This window comes from Canis aureus, chromosome X (genome assembly GCF_053574225.1).
Source record: "Canis aureus isolate CA01 chromosome X, VMU_Caureus_v.1.0, whole genome shotgun sequence".
NCBI classification, from domain to species: Eukaryota; Metazoa; Chordata; class Mammalia; order Carnivora; family Canidae; genus Canis; species Canis aureus.
Window position 1 is genome coordinate 67,011,950 of NC_135649.1, and position 22,825 is coordinate 67,034,774.

A 22,825-nucleotide genomic window follows, 5' to 3' on the forward strand; every position below is an offset into this window, starting at 1 on the left:
TTCCATCTCTTTCTGTCTTCCTCAAGTTCTTTCAGAAGTGTTCTGTAGTTTTTAGGGTATAGATCCTATACTTCTTTGGTTTATTCCTAGGTCTCTTATGCCTTTGGGTGCAAATGTAAATGGGATTGACTCCTTACTTTCTCTTTCTTCAGTCTCATTGTTAGTGTATAGAAATGCCACTGTTTTCTGGGCTTGATTTTGTATCCTGCCATGCTGCCAAATTGCTGTATGAGTTCTAGCAATCTTGGGGTGGAGTCTTTTGGGTTTTCTATGTACAATATCATGTCATCTGCAAAGAGGGAGAGTTTGACTTCTTCTTTGCCAATTTGAATGTCCTGGCTATCATTTAAAGGTTGTTGGGTGAATTTAGTAGTGGCTTATATGTATGCTATAATGTCCTCCAGGCCAATGGAAGGAAAGGAGATGATAGCCAAATGATTGTACCAGTGGAAAACAGAACATGCCCATCTGGCCTTAAAGAGAGGGAGGTTGGCAGCTTTAGGAACTTGACTTTGTTGTGCATACCATACTTATTGGCTGAGGGAAGCAGCACTGTCAAGGTGTGAGAAGATGGACTGGCAGCAGGATATACTACATCAGGACCTCTAAATTTCCCCCTCTTTCAACGGCGTGTGTTTCATTCCAAGTATACTGTGTTTCAATAGGTCTGGCTTGCAGCAGGACAGTGGGATCCCATGTTGAGTGGTTCCCCCACCCGCCCAGGAATGTAAAGTAATCACACATTCCAGTAGGTCATTCCATTCCATATCCCAGTAGATAATGCCTTTCCCAGGTATGATGGGGCTTGGTGTTCTCATCAACAAAGAACATTGATCTGTGGTGAGAGTTGGGACAATGACTATTTACTGTGATTTCCATACGTTTTTGATAGTGGATGTCTTGGCAGGGGTCCAAGCATATGGGGCATATGTCTTGGGCATATGGGGCAACAACCTCTGCTTGTTGATCATTTAAATGTATTAAAGCTTGGGGTAATACTTTAGTTCACCTGGCCAAGGTGGTTTTATCTGTTAGTTATTTAATCTGCTGCTTTACTATTCCATTTTTCTTTCTACTATCTCTGCTACTTACAGGTTATAAAGGAGATGTAACCTCAATTAATGTCACGTTTTTTTGCCTAGGCTTGAATATAATGACTCTTAAAATGTGATTGTATTTCTATATAGTCTAATGCCCTAATGGTAGTAGCTTGGCTTACACATCGATGGGAAGGCTTGGGTTAGGCCAGATGCGGTATCCACACAAACAAAGGCATATTTCAAACCCTCCCTTGGAGGGATGGGACCAATATAATCAATTTGCCAGTCTCTCACTGGTTGAGCTCTGGTGGATGGCCTTTGGCAGTTGCCATGGGCATTGTTTAGAATATACAGGAATGCTGTTATTGCACTAACCAAATCACTGTATTTCGAGGGCAATCCACCATTCTTGGCAATATGCCATTCAACCTGGATACTATGGTGACTGGCCACTCTTCTATGCACCCAGTCTGCTGTATGTACTGAAGGGTTAGTTGCTAGGGGTTATACCTGGGCTAAGAGTTATCAGTACCTTATAAGATGTGATATGGAAGAAGGTGAGGACTGCTTAGGCTCTTGCAGGCAAACCCAAATACCTTTTCCAAATAGACAACCCCACAAGGGATTATTCATGATTATCCACACCTCAGCTTCGCATTATCCAAGAAATTGGTTTAATCCTTTTTGATCGGCCCAACTGTCAGTCAGGGTTAATGGCCAGGGCTCATGAGCAATCACTAGCCAAACTGCTCTGAGTTCAGCCCACTGGCTACTGCGGTTTTTTCCTGTTTCCATCCAGATGGTGTCAGTGTTGGGTTGAATAGTGACTCCAGCTCCTGTGGAAGATGCCCTGACTAGACCTATCTGTATGCCAGGCATCAGCAGAAATATCCCCAACTCCTCTATACAGGATGCAGGGGCCCCCACAGGAATGTGTGAGGTTATTTGGAGAATCTATATAGTCTACAGGGCCTAGTACCTCCTGCATTTCTAGAGACAGTGGGCTGGTGAACATGGTGCTCTTTTGCTGCAGAAAAGCACACCACTTAGTCAAAGTGAGAGTTTGAGCCATGGCAGAGGTGGGTTGATGGTACATTCTCAACCCACCCCATGATAGGAAGTGAAGTTCTTACTATGATATACTGTTCCTCTATGAGAGGTTCTACCTGAAGGTGTTCTAGATACACTGATGTTGCTCTATGGGGGTGCCTGGGTGGTGTAGTTAGTTAAGCATTTGACTCTTGTTTCAGCTCAGGCTGTGATCTCTGGGTTGGAATCTCAGGGATCGTGAGATTGAGCCCCGGGTCAGGCTCTGTGTTCAGTCCAGAGTTTGCTTGGGATTCTCACTCCCTCTCTGTCTGCCCCTCCCTGCCTCAAATAAATAAATAAATCTTCTGGTTTTTTGTTTTTGTTTTGATTTTAAAAACAAAACTTTTATAAAGAGAAATAATTTTAATTTCTCTTCTTATTTATTTTTTAAAATTCAATTCAATTTGCCAACATATAACATAACACCCAGTACTCATCACATCACATGCCTTCTTTAATGTCCATCATTCAGTTACCCCATCCCCCCACCCGCCTCCCTTTCAGCAACCCTGTTTATTTCCTAGAGTCAAGAGATTGTCATGGTTTGTTTTCCTCTCTAATTTTTCCCCTTTCTGTTTCCCCTCCTTCCCTTATGGTCCCTTTCACTATTTCCTATATTCCACGTATGAGTGAAACCATATGATGATTGTCCTTCTTAGATTGACTTACTTCACTCAACATAATACCTTCCAGGTCCATCCATGTTGAAGCAAACGGTGGGTATTTGTCTCTTCTCTGGCTGAGTAATACTCCATTGTATGTACATAACATCTCTTCTTTGTCCATTCATTTGTCAAAGGACATCAGGACTCCTCCCACAGTTTGGCTATTGTGGACATTGCTGCTATGAACATTGAGGTGCAGGTATCCCAGTGTTTCACTACATCAGTATCTTTGGGGTAGATACCCAGTAGTGCAATTGCTGGATCATAATTTAGCTCTATTTTTAGAGCTTGAGCAACCTCCACACTGCTTTCCAGAGTGGCTGTACTAGTTTGCATTCCCACCAACAGTGCAAGAGGATTCCCCTTTCTCCACATCCTCTCCAACATTTGTAGTTTCCTGCCTTGTTAATTTTCCCCATTCTCACTGGTGTGAGGTGGTATCTCATTGTAGTTTTGATTTCTATTTCCCTGATGGCCAGTGATGCAGAGCGTTTTCTCATGTGCTTGTTGTCAATGTGTATGTCTTCCTCTGTGAGATTTCTGTTCATGTCTTTTGCCCATTTCATGATTGGATTGTTTCTTTGGTGTTGAGTTTAATAAGTTCTTTATAGATCTTGGATACTAACCCTTTATCTGATAGGTCATTTGCAAATATCTTCTCCCATTCTGTAGGTTGTCTTTCAGTTTTGTTGACTGTTTCTTTTGCTGTGTAGAAGCTTCTTATCTTGATGAAGTCCCAATAGTTTATTTTTGCTTTTGTTTCCCTTGCCTTCATAGATGTATCTTGCAAGAAGTTACTGTGGCAAAGTTCAAGAAGGTTGTTGCCTGTGCTCTCCTCTAGGATTTTGATGGATTCTTGTCTCACATTTAGATCTTTCATCCATTTTGAGTTTATCTTTGTGTATGGTGTAAGAGAATGGTCTAGTTTCATTCTTCTGCATGTAGCTGTCCAATTTTCCCAGCACCATTTATTGAAGAGGCTGTCTGTTTTCCAGTGGATATTCTTCCCTGCTTTGTCGCATATTAGTTGCCCATAGAGTTGAGGGCCCATTTATGGGCTCTGTATTCTGTTCCATTGATCTATGTGTCTGTTTTTGTGCCAGTACCACACTGTCTTGATGATCACAGCTTTGTAATACAGTTTGAAATCGGCCATTGTGATGCCCCTGGCTCTGATTTTCTTTTTCAATCTTCCCCTGGCTATTTGGGGTCTTTTCTGATTCCACACAAACCTTAAGATGACTTGTTCCAACTCTCTGAAGAAAGTCCATGGTATTTTGATAGGGACTCCAATAAATGTGTACATTGCCCTAGGTAGCATTGACATTTTCACAATATTAATTCTTCTAATCCATGAGCATGGAATATTTTTCCATCTCTTTGTGTCTTCCTCAATTTCTTTCAGAAGTGTTCTATAGTTTTTAGGGTATTGATCCTTTACCTCTTTGGTTAGCTTTGTTCCAAGGTACCTTATGCTTTTGGGTGAAATTGTAAATGGATTAACTCCTTCATTTCTCTTTCTTTAGTCTCATTGTTAGTGTATAGAAATGCCACTGATTTCTGGGCATGGATTTTGTATCCTGCCACACTGCCAAATAGCTGTTTGAGTTCTAGCAATTTTGGGATAGAGTCTTTTGGTTTTCTACATACAGTATCATGTTATCTGCAAAGAGGGAGAGTTTGACTTCTTCTTTGCCAATTTGAATGCCTTTTATTTGTTTTGGTTGCCTGGTTGCTGAGGCTAGGACCCTATACTATGTTGAATAGCAGTGGTGAGAGTGGACATTCCTGTCGTGTTCTTGATCTTAGGGAAAAGGCTCCCAGTGTTTCCCTACTGAGAATGATATGGCTGTGGGCTTTTTGTAGATGGCTTTTAAGATGCTGAGGAATGTTCCCTCTATCCCTACACTCCAAAGAGTTTTGATCAGGAATGGATGCTGTATTTTGTCAAATGGTTCCTCTGCATGTATTGAGAGGATCATATGGTTCTTGGTTTTTCTCTTGCTGATCTGATCTATCACGTTGATTGCTTTATGAGAGTTGAATCAGTCTTGCATCCCGGGGAAACATCCAACTTGGTCATGGTGTATAATCTTCTGAATGTACTGATGAATCCTATTGGCTAGTATCTTGTTGAGAATTTTTGCATCTGTGTTCATCAGTGATATTGGTCTATAATTCTTTTTGGTGGTGTCTTTGGTTTTGGAATTAAGGTGATTCTGGCCTCATAGAACTAGTTTGGAAGTATTCCATCTCTTTCTATCTTTCTGAACAGCTTTAGTAGAATAGGAATTGTTTCTTCTTTAAATGTTTGATAGAATCTCCCTGGGAAGCCATCTGGCCCTGGACTATTGTGTCTTGGGAGGTTTTGGATGACTGCTTCAATTTCCTCCCTGGTTATTGGCCTGTTCATGTGTTTTATTTCTTCCTGTTCCAGTTTTGGTGTATGTGGTTTTCCAGAAATGCATCCATTTCTACTAGATTGCCTAATATATTGGCATATAGGTGCCCATAATATGTTTTTAAAATCATTTGTAGTTCCTTGGTATTGATTGTGATCTCTCCTTGTTCATATGTGATTTTATTAATTAGAGTCTTTTTTCTTTGTTTTTAATAAGGCTGGCTAATGGTTTATCTATCTTATTAATTCTTTCATAGAAGCAACTCCTAGTTTTGTTTATCTGTTCTACCATTCTTCTGGTCTGTATTTCATTGAGTTCTGCTCAAATCTTTTTTAACTCTCTTCTTCTGCTTGGTGTAGGCTTTATTTTCTGTTCTTTCTCCCATTCCTTTAGGTGCCAGGTTAGTTTGTGTATTTGATTTTTTTTTCCAATTTTTTGAGGTATGCTTGTATTGCGATATATTTCCCTCCAGGACTGCTTTTGCTGTATCCCAAAGATTTTGAATGGTTATATCTTCATTCTCATTAGTTTCCATGAATCTTTTAAATTCTTCTCTAATATCCTGGTTGACCCTTTCATCTTTCAACAGGAAGGTCTTTAACTTCCACTTGTTTGAATTTTTTCCAAATTTCTTCTTGTGATTGAGTTCAAGTGTCAAATCATTATGGTCTGAAAATATGCAGGGGACAATCCCAATCTTTTGGTATCCTTTAAGACCTGATTTGTGACCCAGTATGTGGTCTATTCTGGAGAAAGTTCCAATCACACTTGAGAAGAATGTGTATTCAGTTGCGTTCGGATGTAAAGTTCTGTGAATATCTGTGAAATCCATCTGGCCCAGTGTATCCTTTAAAGCTCTTGTTTCTTTGGAGATGTTGTGCTTAAAAAATCATTATTTGCCGATCGTGCCATGTTAAAGTCTCCTCCTATTAGTGTATTATTATCTAACTATATCTTTACTTTGGTTATTAATTGATTGATATACTTGGCAGCTCCCACATTCGGGGCATAAATATTCATGATTGTTAGGTCCTCTTGTCAGATAGACCCTTTAAAGTGTGATATAGTGTCCCTCTTCATCTCTTACTACAGTCTTTGGGATAAACTTTGATTTATCTGATATGAGGGTTGCTACCCCTGTTTTCTTTTGAGGACCATTTGAATGATAAATTGTTCTCTAACCTTCATTTTTCAGGCTGTAGGTGTTCTTAGGTCTGAAATGAGTCTCTTCTAGACAGCAAAGAGATGGGTCTTGCTTTTTTATCCAGTCTGAAATCCTGTGTCTTGTGATAGGATCATTAAGCCCATTCATGTTCAGAGTTACTATTGTAAGATACGAATTTAGTGTCATCATGATACCTATTCAGTCCCTGTTTTTATGGATTATTTCTTTGGGCTTTCTCTCTCTCTCTCTTTTTTTTTTAAGATTTTATATATTTATCCCTCAGAGACAGAGGGAGAGAGGGAGGCAGAGACACAGGCAGAGGGAGAAGCAGGCTCCATGCAGGGAGCCCGATGTGGGACTCGATCCCAGGACTCCAGGATCAGGCCCTGGGCCGAAGGCAGCACTAAACCACTGAGCCACCCGGTGGCTTCAATTTCTTTCATAAGTGTTCTATAATTTGCAGTATGTAGAATTTTTACTGTTTGGTTATGTTCATTCCTAGGTATCTTATGGTTTTTAGTGCAATTGTAAATGGGATCTATTCCTTGATTTCTCTTTTTGCTGCCTCATTATTGGTGTATAGAAATGCAACAGATTTATTTATTTATTTATTTATTTATTTATTTATTTATTTATTCTTTAACAGATTTCTGTACATTGATTTTGTATTCTGTAATTTTACCGAGTTTGTGTATCAGTTATAGCAATTTTTTGGTGGAGTCTTTTCGGATTTCTACATAGGGTATCACATCATCTGCAAATAGTGAACATCCTCATATATTTTGACGATGTACTGTTTTGTATGTATAATTATTGTATCTTCTTGATGAACTGACCCTTTTTTCAAGATATAATGTCCTTTGTCTCATAATAATTTCTGACTTGTAATCTATTCTGCCTGATACGGAAAAACCACCCAGCAGTTTATTTATCAGTTGCATGGAATATATTTTTCCATTTTTTTTCACTTTTAACTTGTATGTGATTTTAGATTTAAGGAGAGACACTTGTAGATAGCACATAGTTTGATAATGTTATTTGATCTCTTCTTCCAATTCTACCTTTGATTGGAAATGGATGCGTTTATATTTAAAACAATCACTGATAAGGAAAAACTTACTTCTGACATTTTGATGTTTATTTTCCATGTGTGTTGTTATGTATGATATATATTATATATGATATCTATCTACAATGATGTTTTATCATTCTAACCTTCCTGGATGGAGAGACACTGTCAATCCCTGGGCTACCTAATTCAAAGAGATAGGAAAGGACCCAGCAGGGAACATGCCTTTAATATGCAATCTAGAGCCATACCTCCTCTATTTGGCCCACGCACTTCAGGAGGTATTTTACCTCTGCCTAAATCATCCCAGGACTAAGTACCAGGCAACAAATAATACTCCTACAGCTCAAAGTTCAACAAAATTCGAATTAGCGAATCCCAAATTGTTTATACTGCCATATCTTGATTTTCTCATTGAAACTCCAGTAAAGACCATAGCTTAGGTACTCCCCTGTTCCTATCTTTTGTCCCCAACCACCCTGATGTTTCCACATGTAGATGTGCATGGTGTGTTGTGACTCCAGTCTATTACCTGTGAGTATAATGAACTTTTTTCTGTAAGGCTTTCCTGTGTCTCTTGTTGTAGCAGAATCTGATTATCTAATAAAAAATATAAAGCATTTAACTTTTGTTCTTCGTTTCCCCTATTAGTGCCTTCTTTTGTGTTTAATTGGATATCTGTAGTCTACCATTTTGATTCTCTTCTCATTGTTTTAGTAAATATTTTAAATATATTTTCTTAGTGGTTACCATGAGGATTACAATTAATATCCTAAATTTCTAACTATAAAAATTTAATTATTACCAACCTAGTTTTAGTAGCGTACAAAAACTGCTCCTATACAATTGTGCCTTCCCTTTATATTGTTATTGTCACAAGTTACATCTTTATACATTGTGTAACCATTAACACAGATTTATAATTGCTTTTATGCTTTTTTATATCATTCAGGGAATTTAAAAGAATTATAAATGAAAAATACAATGTTGCCTTTTATATTTGCCTATGATATTACCTATATTAGAATTCTTTTTTTACTTTACCTGGCTTTAAGTTACTATTCAATGTCCTTCAGTTTCAGCTTCAAAGACTCATTTTAGTATTTTTTTTTGTAGGGCAGCTCTACTGCACTCTCTCAGTTTGCTTATCTGTAAATGTCTTAATTTCACACTCATTTTTAAAGGATAGTTTTGCTGGACATATTTGCGTGTGTGTGTGTTCGTGTGTGTGTGTCTTGAAAAGTGTTATCTCACTCCTTTTAGGCCTCAGTGGTTTCTTTTTTATTCTAGGTATTTTTTTAAATTTAAATTTAATTAGTTTCAGAGATAGAGGTGATTCATCAATCTTATATAAAACCCAGTTCTCGGGCAGCCCCAGTGGCGCAGCGGTTTAGTGCCGCCTGCAGCCCAGGGCGTGATCCTGGAGACCCTGGATCGAGTCCCACGTCAGGCTCTGTATGATGCCTGCTTCTCCCTCTGCCTGTGTCTCTGCCTCTCTCTCTCTGTCTCTATGAATAAATAAATAAAATATTAAAAAAATACCCGGTTCTCATTACATCACATGTCCTCCTTAATGTCCATCACCACTCCTCTCCCCTCTAGCAACCCTCAGTTTGTTTCCTATGATTAAGAGTCTCTTGGTTTGTCTGATTTCATCTTGTTTTATTTTTTCCTCTCTTCCCCTATGATCTTCTGTTTTGTTTCTTAAATTCCACATATGAGTGAGATCGTATGATAATTGTCTTACTCTGGTTGACTTATTTCACTTAGCATAATACCCTCTACTTCCAACAGACAGATGGATAAAGAAGATGTGGTATATATATATATATACCATGTGGTATATATATACCATATATAGATATAAATAATACTCAGCCATCAAAAACTGAAATCTTGCCATTTGAAATGATGTGAATGGAACTAGAAGGCCTCAATTTTTTCTAATGAGAAACCTATTATTAATCTTATTGAGAACACTGTGTATATGAAAATCATTTTTCTCTTACTGCTTTCAAGATTCTCTTTGTCACCATCTTTCAGTAGTTTCATAATAATGTTTCAATGTACCTCTTTGATTTTATCCTCCTTAAAGTTCATTTAAATAAAAACTTGTAAAAAACCTTAAAAGTTCATTGAACCTCATGGATGTGTATATTCATGTATTTAATCAAAATTGAAAAGTTTTCTGGTGTTATTTCTTCAAGTATTTTTTTATTTCTCTTTCTCTTACTCTATTTTGGGGAGTCTCATAATATGTATGTTGGTAAATTTAATGATGTTTTACAGGACTCCTGGACTCTGTTAATTTTTTTTCTTTCTTTTATTTTTCTGCTCTTCAGATTGGATAATTTTGATTGACTGCTATTCAAGTTTACTGATTGTTGCTTTTGCTTGCTCAAATGTCCTATCAAAACTCTCTAGTGGATTTTTCATTTTAGTTATTTTATTTCTCAGTTCGTAGAATGTCTGGTTGGTTCCTTTAAAATTCTCTGTTCTCGGGCAGCCTGGGTGGCTCAGTGGTTTAGTGCCGCCTTCAGCCTGGGGTGTGATCCTGGAGACCTAGGATCGAGTCCCACATCGGGCTCCCTGCGTGCAGCCTGCTTTTCCCTCTGCCTCCATCTCTCTCTGTGTCTCTTGTGAATAAATAAATAAAATTAAAAAAATTTCTCTGTTCTCTATTAATATTCTCAATTCATTTACATATCGTTATCCTTTCTCTCCTTTGGCCACATCTCTTTGGCCACATTTACAATGGTTGATTTTAAGTTTTTGTTTAGTCTATCCAATGTCTGTGCCTTATTAAGGACAGTATTTGTTAATTTTTTTCTATGAATAAGACATAAATTTTTATTTCTCTGCATGATGTATAATTTTTTGTTGTAATCTGAAAATTTTGAATATTATACTTGGTAAATATGAAAATCAGATTCTTTTTTAAAAATATTTATTTATTTGAGAGAGTGTGCATGAGCAGGAGGAGGAGCAGAGGGTGAGGGAAAGGGAGAAGAAGATGCAGACTTCCTGTAGAACATGGAACCCAACCCTGAGATCATGACCTGAGCCAAAATCAAGAGCAGGAAACTTAACTGACTGAGCCACCCAGCCTCCCCTGAAAATCAGATTCTTACCGCTTTTCAGGATTTGTGTTGTTTACAGTACCTATAGCTGTTTGTTTGTTTAGTACTTTTCTATACTATTTTTGTAAAATCTATATTACTTGTCATATGTGGTCTTATAAGTCTCTTCCTGTAGCTTGTGTTCAGCTAGTGTTTTGCCAGAGATTTCCTTGAAGAGGAGGAGAAAAGGAGGAGGAGGAGGAGGAGGAGGAGAAAAGTACAAAATCAAAGTAAAAATGGAAAAGATGAAAAAGAAAAAGGAAGAAACCTTTCCTAGTTTTTAGAAATTAGCTCTGTGTTAGAGTACTCCGTTAATGCTAGGGGCTAAAGTTACAAAATGTAGTTCAGTGCTTGAAAACAGGAGCTGGGTGATACCTGCTTATTTGTGAAGAGAGCCTGTGACAACTCTGCTTTAGCCTTCACTTTATGTTTGCATTGAGCCTAGGGCTTGTCAGAAGTGAAAGCTTAGGTTCTTATAGGTCTTTTCTTTTCTTTTCTTTCTTTTCTTTTTGTTGTTGTCTTTCCAAATTTTTCTTGTGGTTGACTTGAAGTTTCATAACATTGTGGTTAGGAAGTATGCATGGTATTTTCTCAATCTTTTTGTACTTCTTTTAAAATAATAAATTTATTTTTTATTGGTGTTCAGTTTGCCAACATACAGAATAACATCCAGTGCTTATAGGTCTTTTCTATGTAAGAATCTTCCCCTGGGCATTTTCATCACCTTGTAAATTTCTCAGGATACCTAAGAAACTTTGAATGCCCTAATTGTCCCAATACACTCTCATCCTAGCTTTTTCTTCTAGGCTTTGGCAATCTATTGTGTGCCTCAACCATAATCTTTTCACCAGGCAGTTCTTGGTTGTTTGTTTGCCTTACAAAGTTCTTGAGAAATGAGCATCACTTTTCTGCCCTGAGTACTGAGTTAGGCAAAATAAACACAATTGTCTTGCATCAATCTTTCAGGAAAACTCCAGACAACATAGGACAAAGATGATTTCCTGGAAATTAGGTCTATTATGCTCCCTCCAGAACCAGGGACCAGGGTACCACACTGGTAAAATGGGCTTCCATTTTCAAGACTGCCACAAAATAATACAATAGTAGTAAAAGACCTCAATATCCTACTTTCAATAATGGCTAGAACAAACAGACAGAAAAACAATAATGAAATAGCAGATTTGAGTAACTCTACAGACCAAGTGGATCAAATGGACATATAGAGAATACTCCATCTAACAGGAGCAAAACATTCTTCTCAAGCACACACATTAACATTCTCCAGGAAGGATCGCATCTTAGGCCACAAAACAGGTTCAACAAATTTAAGAAGACTGAAATCATACCAAGAGTCTTTTCTGACAACAATGAAATAAAAGTAGAAGTAAATAAGAGAAAGAAAATTAGAAAATTCACAAATCTGTGGAAAATAAACAACACACTCCTGAACAATAAATGGGTCACAGAAAAAAAAGGAAAAAGAAAAGTTATAATATATTTGCATACAAAGTAAAATGAGAATGTAACATCACAAAAGTAATGGGATTCAAAGAACAAACAGAGACCAAAATTAGAAAATGGAAAAAATGAAAACTAGAAGAGTAATAAATGAGGTAGAGAATAGAAAAACAAAAAAAAAATCAAAGCAACTAAGAGTTTTTATGTTGAAAATGTAGACAATGGGATGCCTAGCTGGATCAGTCAGTAGATCATGTGATCTACATTTTGATCTCAGGGTTGTAAGTTGAAGCCCTATGTTGGGCATAGAACTCACACACACACAAAAAGTAAGAAGGGAAGGGAAGGGAAGGGAAGGGAAGGGAAGGGAAGGGAAGGGAAGGGAAGGGAAGGGAAGGGAAGGGAAGGAAGGAAGAAAGAAAGAAAGAAAGAAAGAAAGAAAGAAAGAAAGAAAGAAAGAAAGAGAAGAAGAAAGAAAGAAGAAAGAAAGAAAGAAAGAAAGAAAGAAAGAAAGAAAGAAAGAAAGAAAGAAAAAGAAAAAACAGAAGAAAAGAAAATACAGACAAAATTTATTAAAATTTAGTTACTCTACCCATGGAAAAGAGAATATTTAAATACATAAAATTAGAAGTAAAATATGATATGTCATAAGGGTTGCCACAGAAATAAAAAGGATCATAAGAGACTCACTAAGAGGCTCACTAATTTGATAACCTAGAAGAGTTGTATAAATTCCTAGAAAAGTGTAAGGTACCAAGAGTGAGTCATAAATAAATATAAAATATGAACAGACAAATAACAAATAAGTAGACTGAATCAGTAATCAAAAACTTCCAACATAGAAAAGCCTGAAATTGGATGCCTTTGCTGATAAATTCTACCAAATGCTTAAAACAATAATGCCGATCTTTCTTAAACTCTTCCAAGTTTGAGGAAGAGGAAGGAACACTTTCAAATTCATGTTACAAGGCTATCGTTATCCTGATAACCCAGTCAGAAAAGTACACTCTAAAGAAATCTACAGACTAATATCCCTGATGAACACATATACAAAAGTCCTCAACAAAATATTGAAAGACCAAATTCATCAGCACATTAAATGGTCATACACTATGACCAAATGGGATTTATCCAGGGATGCAAGGATCGTTCAACATAGCCAAATCAATCAATGTGATACACCACATTAACAAAATAAGGATAAAATCACATGATCATCTCAATAAATGCAGGAAAAGCATTTGACAAAATTTAATACCCTTTCATAAGAAAAATGCTCAACAAACTAAATATAGAAGGAATGTCCTTCAACATTAAAAAGTCCATATATGGGGATCCCTGGGTGGCGCAGCAGTTTAGAGCCTGCTTTTGGCCCAGGGCGTGATTCTGAAGACCCGGGATGGAATACCACGTCGGGCTCCGGTGCATGGAGCCTGCTTCTCCCTCTGCCGGTGTCTCTGCCTCTCTCTCTCTCTCTCTCTCTCTGTGTGTGTGTGACTATCATAAATAAATAAAAATTAAAAAATATATATATATATATAAAAGTCCATATATGAAAGCCTACAGCTAACATCACAATCAAATGGTGATAAATTGTAGGCTTTTGCCCTAAGATCAGGAAAAAGAAAAGGAGAGGAGGGGCAAGATGGTGGAAGAGTAGGGTCTCCAAATCACCTTTCCCCACCAAATTACCTAGATAACCTTCAAATCATCCTGAAAATCTACGAATTTGGCCTGAGATTTAAAGAGAGAACAGCTGGAATGCTACAGAGAGAAGAGTTCGCGCTTCTATCAAGGTAGGAAGACGGCGGAAAAAAGAAATAAAGAAACAAAAAGCACCTAAGGGGGAGGGGCCACACGAGGAGCCCGGCTAAGGCCGGGGCGAGTGCCCCCAGGACAGGAAAGCACAGTCCCAGAGAAGCAGTAGCTTCACCAATCTTCCCGGGAGGGAAAGGCGCTCACAGGGAGTTAGAGCAGGACCCCAGGAGGGCGGGGATGCCCTCAGGCTCCCTGGGACACTAACAGAGCAACTGCGCCCCGCCCCGGGGAGAGTGCGCCGAGCTCCTTAAAGGGCTGCAGCCTGCGCACCACTGGACCACGGCACAGCTCGGAGCAGCTCAGAGGCGGCTCCCGCAGAGGAAGAGGCTCCATGCGGAGGGGGGCTGCGCCGCTCCCGGAACAGCTCGGAGGGGCTCCAGTGGCGGCTACCGGGAGAGGCGGCTGCACGGCCGGGAGCGCGAATCCAACAGCGCAGGCCCAGGAATACTGGGCGCCGGGACACAGCACAGGATCCGGCCTCCCCCCGGACAGGCAGAGGCCGGGAGGGCACAGGACCGCAAGGACGCTCCTGCCCCGAGCTGAGCAGATCAGCGGCCCCGACCCCGGAGCCTCCAGGCCCCTGCAGAGGGAGAGCTCCGTAGTTACTGCGGGAGCTGAATCCAGGGCTCCAGGGCTGGCCACCGCCAGTGTGGTTGTTCCTCCTGGGGCCTCACGGGGAAAATAACCCCCACTGAGCCCTGCACCAGGCAGGGGGCAGAGCAGCTCCCCCAAGCGCTAACACCTGAAAATCAGCACAACAGACCCCTCCCCCAGAAGACAAACTAGACGGACAAGTTCCAGGGAAAGTCAAGGGACTTAAAGTATACAGAATCAGAAGATACTCCCCCGTGTTTTTTTTTTGTTTTGTTTTTCTGTTTTCTTTGCTTTTTGATTTCTGTTTGCTTACCCCACCCTTTTTTCCTTTCTTTTTCTTTCTCTTTTTCTTCTTTTTTCTTTTTTTCTTCCTTTTTTCTTTTTCTCTTTTCTTTCCTTCTTTCTCTCCTCTCTTTTTCTCCTTTCCCCAATACAACTTGTTTTTGGCCACTCTGCACCGAGCAAAATGACTAGAAGGAAAACCTCACCTCAAAAGAAAGAATCAGAAACAGTCCTCTCTCCCACAGAGTTACAAAATCTGGATTACAATTCAATGTCAGAAAGCCAATTCAGAAGCACTATTATACAGCTACTAGTGGCTCTAGAAAAAAGCATAAAGGACTCAAGAGACTTCATGACTGCAGAATTTAGAGCTAATCAGGCAGAAATTAAAAATCAATTGAATGAGATGCAATCCAAACTAGAAGTCCTAACGATGAGGGTTAACGAGGTGGAAGAAGGAGTGGGTGACATACAAGACAAGTTGATGGCAAAGAGGGAAACTGAGGAAAAAAGAGACAGACAATTAAAAGACCATGAAGAGGGGGGGGAGGAGCAAGATGGCGGAAGAGTAGGGTCTCCAAATCACCTGTCTCCACCAAATTACCTAGAAAACCTTCCAATCATCCTGAAAATCTATGAATTCGGCCTGAGAATTAAAGAGAGACCAGCTGGAATGCAACAGTGAGAAGAGTTCGCGCTTCTATCAAGGTAGGAAGACGGGGAAAAAGAAGTAAAGAAACAAAGGCCTCCAAGGGGGAGAGGCCCCGCGAGGAGCCGGGCTGAGGCCGGGGCGAGGGTCCCCAGGACAGGAGAGCCCCGTCCCGGAGGAGCAGGAGCTGCACCGACTTTCCCGGGCGGAAAGGGGCTCGCAGGGAGGTGGAGCAGGACCCAGGAGGGCGGGGATGCCCTCGGGTTCCCTGGGACACTAACAGAGCAACTGCGCGCCCAGGAGAGTGCGCCGAGCTCCCTAAGGGCTGCAGCGCGCACGGCGGGACCCGGAGCAGCTCGGAGGGGCTCGGGCGGCGGCTCCGCGGAGGGGGCTGCACGGCCCCGGGAGCAGCTCGGAGGGGCTCGGGCAGAGGAAGAGGCTCCGTGCGGAGGGGGCTGCGCGGTTCCAGGAGCAGCTCGGAGGGGCTCGGGCGGCAGCTCCGCGGAGGGGGTTGCGCGGCCCGGGAGCGCAAATCCACCAGGGCAGGCTCCGGAGCACAGGGCGCCGGGACACAGCCCAGGATCCGGCCTCCCCCGGGACAGGCAGAGGCCGGGAGGGCCCAGGACAGCAAGGAAGCTCCTGCCCCGAGCTGAGCAGATCAGCGGCCCCGCCCCGGGGCCTCCAGGCCCTGCAGAGTTCCTGCCGGAGCTCAATCCAGGTTTCCAGAGCTGCCCCGCCACTGGGGCTGTTCCTCCTGCGGCCTCACGGGGTAAACAACCCCCACTGAGCCCTGCACCAGGCAGGGGCACAGCAGCTCCCCCAACTGCTAACACCTGAAAATCAGCACAGCTGGCCCCTCCCCCAGAAGACCAGCTAGACGGACAACTTCCAGGAGAAGCCAAGGGACTTAAAGTACACAGAATCAGAAGATACTCCCCGGTGGTTCTTCTTTTTTTTTTTTGTTTTGTTTTGTTTTGTTTTGGTTTGGTTTGGTTTTGCTTTTTGATTTGTTTCCTTCCCCCACCCCCTTTTTTTCTCCTTTCTTTTTCTTTCTCTTTTTCTTCTCTCTTTTTTTTCTTTTCGTTTTTTTTCTTCCCTTTTTTTCCTCTTTCTCTTTTCTTTCCTTCTTTCTCTCCTCTCTTTTTCTCTTTTTCCCAATACAACTTGCTTTTGGTCACTCTGCACTGAGCAAAATGACTAGAAGGAAAACCTCACCTCAAAAGAAAGAATCAGAAACAGTCCTCTCTCCCACAGACTTACAAAATCTGGATTACAATTCAATGTCAGAAAGCTAATTCAGAAGCACTATTATACAGCTACTGGTGGCTCTAGAAAAAACTATAAAGGACTCAAGAGACTTCATGACTGCAGAATTTAGAGCTAATCAGGCAGAAATTAAAAATCAATTGAATGAGATGCAATCCAAACTAGAAGTCCTAACGACGAGGGTTAACGAGGTGGAAGAACGAGTGAGTGACATAGAAGACAAGTTGATAGCAAAGAGGGAAACTGAGGAAAAAAGAGACAATTAAAAGACCATGAGGATAGATTAAGGGAAATAAACGACAGCCTGAGAAAGAAAAACCTACGTTTAATTGGGGTTCCCGAGGGCGCCGAAAGGGACAGAGGGCCAGAATATGTATTTGAACAAATTCTAGCTGAAAACTTTCCTAATCTGGGAAGGGAAACAGGCATTCAGATCCAGGAAATAGAGAGATCCCCCCCTAAAATCAATAAAAACCGTTCAACACCTCGACATTTAATAGTGAAGCTTGCAAATTCCAAAGATAAAGAGATGATCCTTAAAGCAGCAAGAGACAAGAAATCCCTGACTTTTATGGGGAGGAGTATTAGGGTAACAGCAGACCTCTCCACAGAGACCTGGCAGGCCAGAAAGGGCTGGCAGGATATATTCAGGGTCCTAAATGAAAAGAACATGCAACCAAGAATACTTTATCCAGCAAGGCTCTCATTCAAAATGGAAGGAGAGATAAAGAGCTTCCAAGACAGGCAGCAACTAAAAGAATATGTGACCTCCAAACCAGCTCTGCAAGAAATTTTAAGGGGGACTCTTAAAATTCCGCTTTAACATGAAGTTCAGTGGAACAGTCCACAAAAACAAGGACTGAATAGATAACATGATGACACTAAACTCATATCTCTCAATAGTAACTCTGAATGTGAACGGGCTTAATGACCCCATCAAAAGGCGCAGGGTTTCAGACTGGATAAAAAAGCAGGACCCATCTATTTGCTGTCTACAAGAGACTCATTTTAGACAGAAGGACACCTACAGCCTGAAAATAAAAGGTTGGAGAACCATTTACCATTCGAATGGTCCTCAAAAGAAAGCAGGGGTAGCCATCCTTATATCAGATAAACTAAATTTACCCCAAAGACTGTAGTGAGAGATGAAGAGGGACACTATATCATACTTAAAGGATCTATCCAGCAAGAGGACTTAACAATCCTCAATATATATGCCCCGAATGTGGGAGCTGCCAAATATATAAATCAATTATTAACCAAAGTGAAGAAATACTTAGATAATAATACACTTATACTTGGTGACTTCAATCTAGCTCTTTCTATACTCGATAGGTCTTCTAAGCACAACATCTCCAAAGAAACGAGAGCTTTAAATGATACACTGGACCAGATGGATTTCACAGATATCTACAGAACTTTACATCCAAACTCAACTGAATACACATTCTTCTCAAGCGCACATGGAACTTTCTCCAGAATAGACCACATATTGGGTCACAAATCGGGTCTGAACCGATACCAAGAGATTGGGATTGTCCCCTGCATATTCTCATACCATAATGCCTTGAAATTAGAACTAAATCACAACAAGAAGTTTGGAAGGACCTCAAACACGTGGAGGTTAAGGACCATCCTGCTAAAAGATAAAAGGGTCAACCAGGAAATTAAGGAAGAATTAAAAAGATTCATGGAAACTAATGAGAATGAAGATACAACCGTTCAAAATCTTTGGGATGCAGCAAAAGCAGTCCTAAGGGGGAAATACATCGCAATACAAGCATCCATTCAAAAACTGGAAAGAACTCAAATACAAAAGCTAACCTTACACATAAAGGAGCTAGAGAAAAAACAGCAAATAGATCCTACACCCAAGAGAAGAAGGGAGTTAATAAAGATTCGAGCAGAACTCAACGAAATCGAGACCAGAAGAACTGTGGAACAGATCAACAAAACCAGGAGTTGGTTCTTTTAAAGAATTAACAAGATAGATAAACCATTAGCCAGCCTTATTAAAAAGAAGAGAGAGAAGACTCAAATTAATAAAATCATGAATGAGAAAGGAGAGATCCCTACCAACACCAAGGAAATACAAACGATTTTAAAAACATATTATGAACAGCTATACGCCAATAAATTAGGCAATCTAGAAGAAATGGACGCATTCCTGGAAAGCCACAAACTACCAAAACTGGAACAGGAAGAAATAGAAAACCTGAACAGGCCAATAACCAGGGAGGAAATTGAAGCAGTCATCAAAAACCTTCCAAGACACAAGAGTCCAGGGCCAGATGGCTTCCCAGGGGAATTCTATCAAACATTTAAAGAAGAAATCATACCTATTCTCCTAAAGCTGTTTGGAAAGATAGAAAGAGATGGAGTACTTCCAAATTCGTTCTATGAGGCCAGCATCACCTTAATTCCAAAACCAGATAAAGACCCCACCAAAAAGGAGAATTACAGACCAATATCCCTGATGAACATGGATGCAAAAATTCTCAACAAGATACTGGCCAATAGGATCCAACAGTACATTAAAAAAATTATTCACCATGACCAAGTAGGATTTATCCCTGGGACACAAGTCTGGTTCAACACCCGTAAAACAATCAATGTGATTCATCATATCAGCAAGAGAAAAACCAAGAACCATATGATCCTCTCATTGGATGCAGAGAAAGCATTTGACAAAATACAGCATCCATTCCTGATCAAAACTCTTCAGAGTGTAGGGATAGAGGGAACATTCCTCGACATCTTAAAAGCCATCTATGAAAAGCCCACAGCAAATATCATTCTCAATGGGGAAGCACTGGGAGCCTTTCCCCTAAGATCAGGAACAAGACAGGGATGTCCACTCTCACCACTGCTGTTCAACATAGTACTGGAAGTCCTAGCCTCAGCAATCAGACAACAAAAAGACATTAAAGGCATTCAAATTGGCAAAGAAGAAGTCAAACTCTCCCTCTTCGCCGATGACATGATACTCTACATAGAAAACCCAAAAGTCTCCACCCCAAGATTGCTAGAACTCATACAGCAATTCTGTAGCGTGGCAGGATACAAAATCAATGCCCAGAAGTCAGTGGCATTTCTATACACTAACAATGAGACTGAAGAAAGAGAAATTAAGGAGTCAATCCCATTGACAATTGCACCCAAAAGCATAAGATACCTAGGAATAAACCTAACCAAAGATGTAAAGGATCTATACCCTCAAAACTATAGAACACTTCTGAAAGAAATGGAGGAAGACACAAAGAGATGGAAAAATATTCCATGCTCATGGATTGGCAGAATTAATGTTGTGAAAATGTCAATGTTACCCAGGGCAATATACACGTTTAATGCAATCCCTATCAAAATACCATGGACTTTCTTCAGAGAGTTAGAACAAATTATTTTAAGATTTGTGTGGAATCAGAAAAGACCCCGAATAGCCAGGGGAATTTTAAAAAAGAAAACCATATCTGGGGGCATCACAATGCCAGATTTCAGGTTGTACTACAAAGCTGTGGTCATCAAGACAGTGTGGTACTGGCACAAAAACAGACACATATATCAGTGGAACAGAATAGAGAATCCAGAAGTGGACCCTGAACTTTATGGGCAACTAATATTCGATAAAGGAGGAAAGACTATCCACTGGAAGAAAGACAGTCTCTTCAATAAATGGTGGTGGGAAAATTGGACATCCACATGCAGAAGAATGAAACTAGACCACTCTCTTTCACCATACACAAAGATAAACTCAAAATGGATGAAAGATCTAAATGTGAGACAAGATTCCATCAAAATCCTAGAGAAGAACACAGGCAACACCCTTTTTGAACTCGGCCATAGTAACTTCTTGCAAGATACATCCACGAAGGCAAAAGAAACAAAAGCAAAAATGAACTATTGGGACTTCATCAAGATAAGAAGCTTTTGCACAGCAAAGGATACAGTCAACAAAACTCAAAGACAACCTACAGAATGGGAGAAGAGATTTGGAAATGACCTATCAGATAAAGGGCTAGTTTCCAAGATCTATAAAGAACTTCTTAAACTCAACACCAAAGAAACAAACAATCCAATCATGAAATGGGCAAAAGACATGAACAGAAATCTCACAGAGGAAGACATAGACATGGCCAACATGCACATGAGAAAATGCTCTGCATCACTTGCCATCAGGGAAATACAAATCAAAACCACAATGAGATACCACCTCACACCAGTGAGAATGGGGAAAATTAACAAGGCAGGAAACAACAAATGTTGGAGAGGATGTGGAGAAAAGGGAACCCTCATACACTGTTGGTGGGAATGTGAACTGGTGCAGCCACTCTGGAAAACTGTGTGGAGGTTCCTCAAACAGTTAAAAATATACCTGCCCTACGACCCAGCAATTGCACTGCTGGGGATTTACCCCAAAGATACAGATGCAGTGAAACGCCGGGACACCTGCACCCCGATGTTTATAGCAGCAATGGCCACGATAGCCAAACTGTGGAAGGAACCTCGGTGTCCAACGAAAGATGAATGGATAAAGAAGATGTGGTTTATGTATACAATGGAATATTACTCAGCTATTAGAAATGACAAATACCCACCATTTGCTTCAACGTGGATGGAACTGGAGGGTATTATGCTGAGTGAAGTAAGCCAGTCAGAGAAGGACAAACATTATATGTTCTCATTCATTTGGGGAATATAAATAATAGTGAAAGGGAATATAAGGGAAGGGGGAAGAAATGTGTGGGAAATATCAGAAAGGGAGACAGAACGTAAAGACTGCTAACTCTGGGAAACGAACTAGGGGTGTTGGAAGGGGAGGAGGGCGGGGGGTGGGAGTGAATGGGTGACGGGCACTGGGGGTTATTCTGTATGTTAGTAAATTGAACACCAATAAAAAAAATAAATAAAAAATAAAAGACCATGAAGACAGATTAAGGGAAATAAGGGACAGCCTGAGGAAGAAAAACCTACGTTTAATTGGGGTTCCCGAGGGTGCCGAAAGGGACAGAGGGCCAGAATATGTATTTGAACAAATCCTAGCTGAAAACTTTCCTAATCTGGGAAGGGAAATAGGCATTCACATCCAGGAAATAGAGAGAAGCCCCCCTAAAATCAAAAACCGTTCACCACCTCGACATTTAATAGTGAAGCTTGCAAATTCCAAAGATAAAGAGAAGATCCTTAAAGCAGCAAGAGACAAGGGATCCCTGACTATGGGGGAGGAGTATTAGGGTAATAGCAGACCTCTCCACAGACACCTGGCAGGCCAAAAAGGGCTGGCAGGATATATTCAGGGTCCTAAATGAGAAAAACATGCAACCAAGAATACTTTATGCAGCAAGGCTCTCATTCAAAATGGAAGGAGAGATAAAGAGCTTCCAAGACAGGCAGGAACTGAAAGAATATGTGACCTCCAAACCAACTCTGCAAGAAATTTTCAGGGGGACTCTTAAAATTCCCCTTCAAGAAGAAATTCAGTGCAACAATCGACAAAAACAAGGACTGAATAGACATCATGATGACACTAAACTCATATCTGTCAATAGTAACTCTGAACGTGAACGGGCTTAATGATCCCATCAAAAGGCGCAGGGTTTCAGAATGGATAAAAAAGCAGGACCCATCTATTTGCTGTCTACAAGAGACTCATTTTAGACAGAAGGACACCTACAGCCTGAAAATAAAAGGTTGGAGAACCATTTACCATTCAAATGGTCCTCAAAAGAAAGCAGAGGTAGCCATCTTCATATCAGATAAACTAAAATTTACCCCGAAAACTGTAGTGAGAGATGAAGAGGGACACTATATCATACTTAAAGGATCTATCCAACAAGAGGACTGAACAATCCTCAATATATATGCCCCGAATGTGGGAGCTGCCGAATTTTTAAACCAATTAATAACCAAAGTGAAGAAATACTTAGATAATAATACACTTATACTTGGTGACTTCAATCTAGCTCTTTCTACCCTCGATAAGTCTTCTAAGCACAACATCTCCAAAGAAACGAGAGCTTTAAATGATACACTGGACCAGATGGATTTTACAGGTATCTACAGAACTTTACATTCAAACCCAACTGAATACACATTCTTCTCAAGTGCACATGGAACTTTCTCCAGAATAGACCACATACTGCGTCACAAATCAGTTCTGAATCTATACCAAGAGATTGGGATTGTCCCCTGCATATTCTCATACCATAATG

The 22,825-nt window shown here is 40.4% G+C and overlaps 1 pseudogene; it reads right to left on the reverse strand.

Annotated features, from left to right (window-relative positions):
* Positions 1-1,845: 1,845 nt before the first annotated feature.
* The window catches only part of LOC144308881 (mucosa-associated lymphoid tissue lymphoma translocation protein 1 pseudogene), a 28,021-nt pseudogene continuing 7,041 nt past the window's right edge, over positions 1,846-22,825 (reverse strand).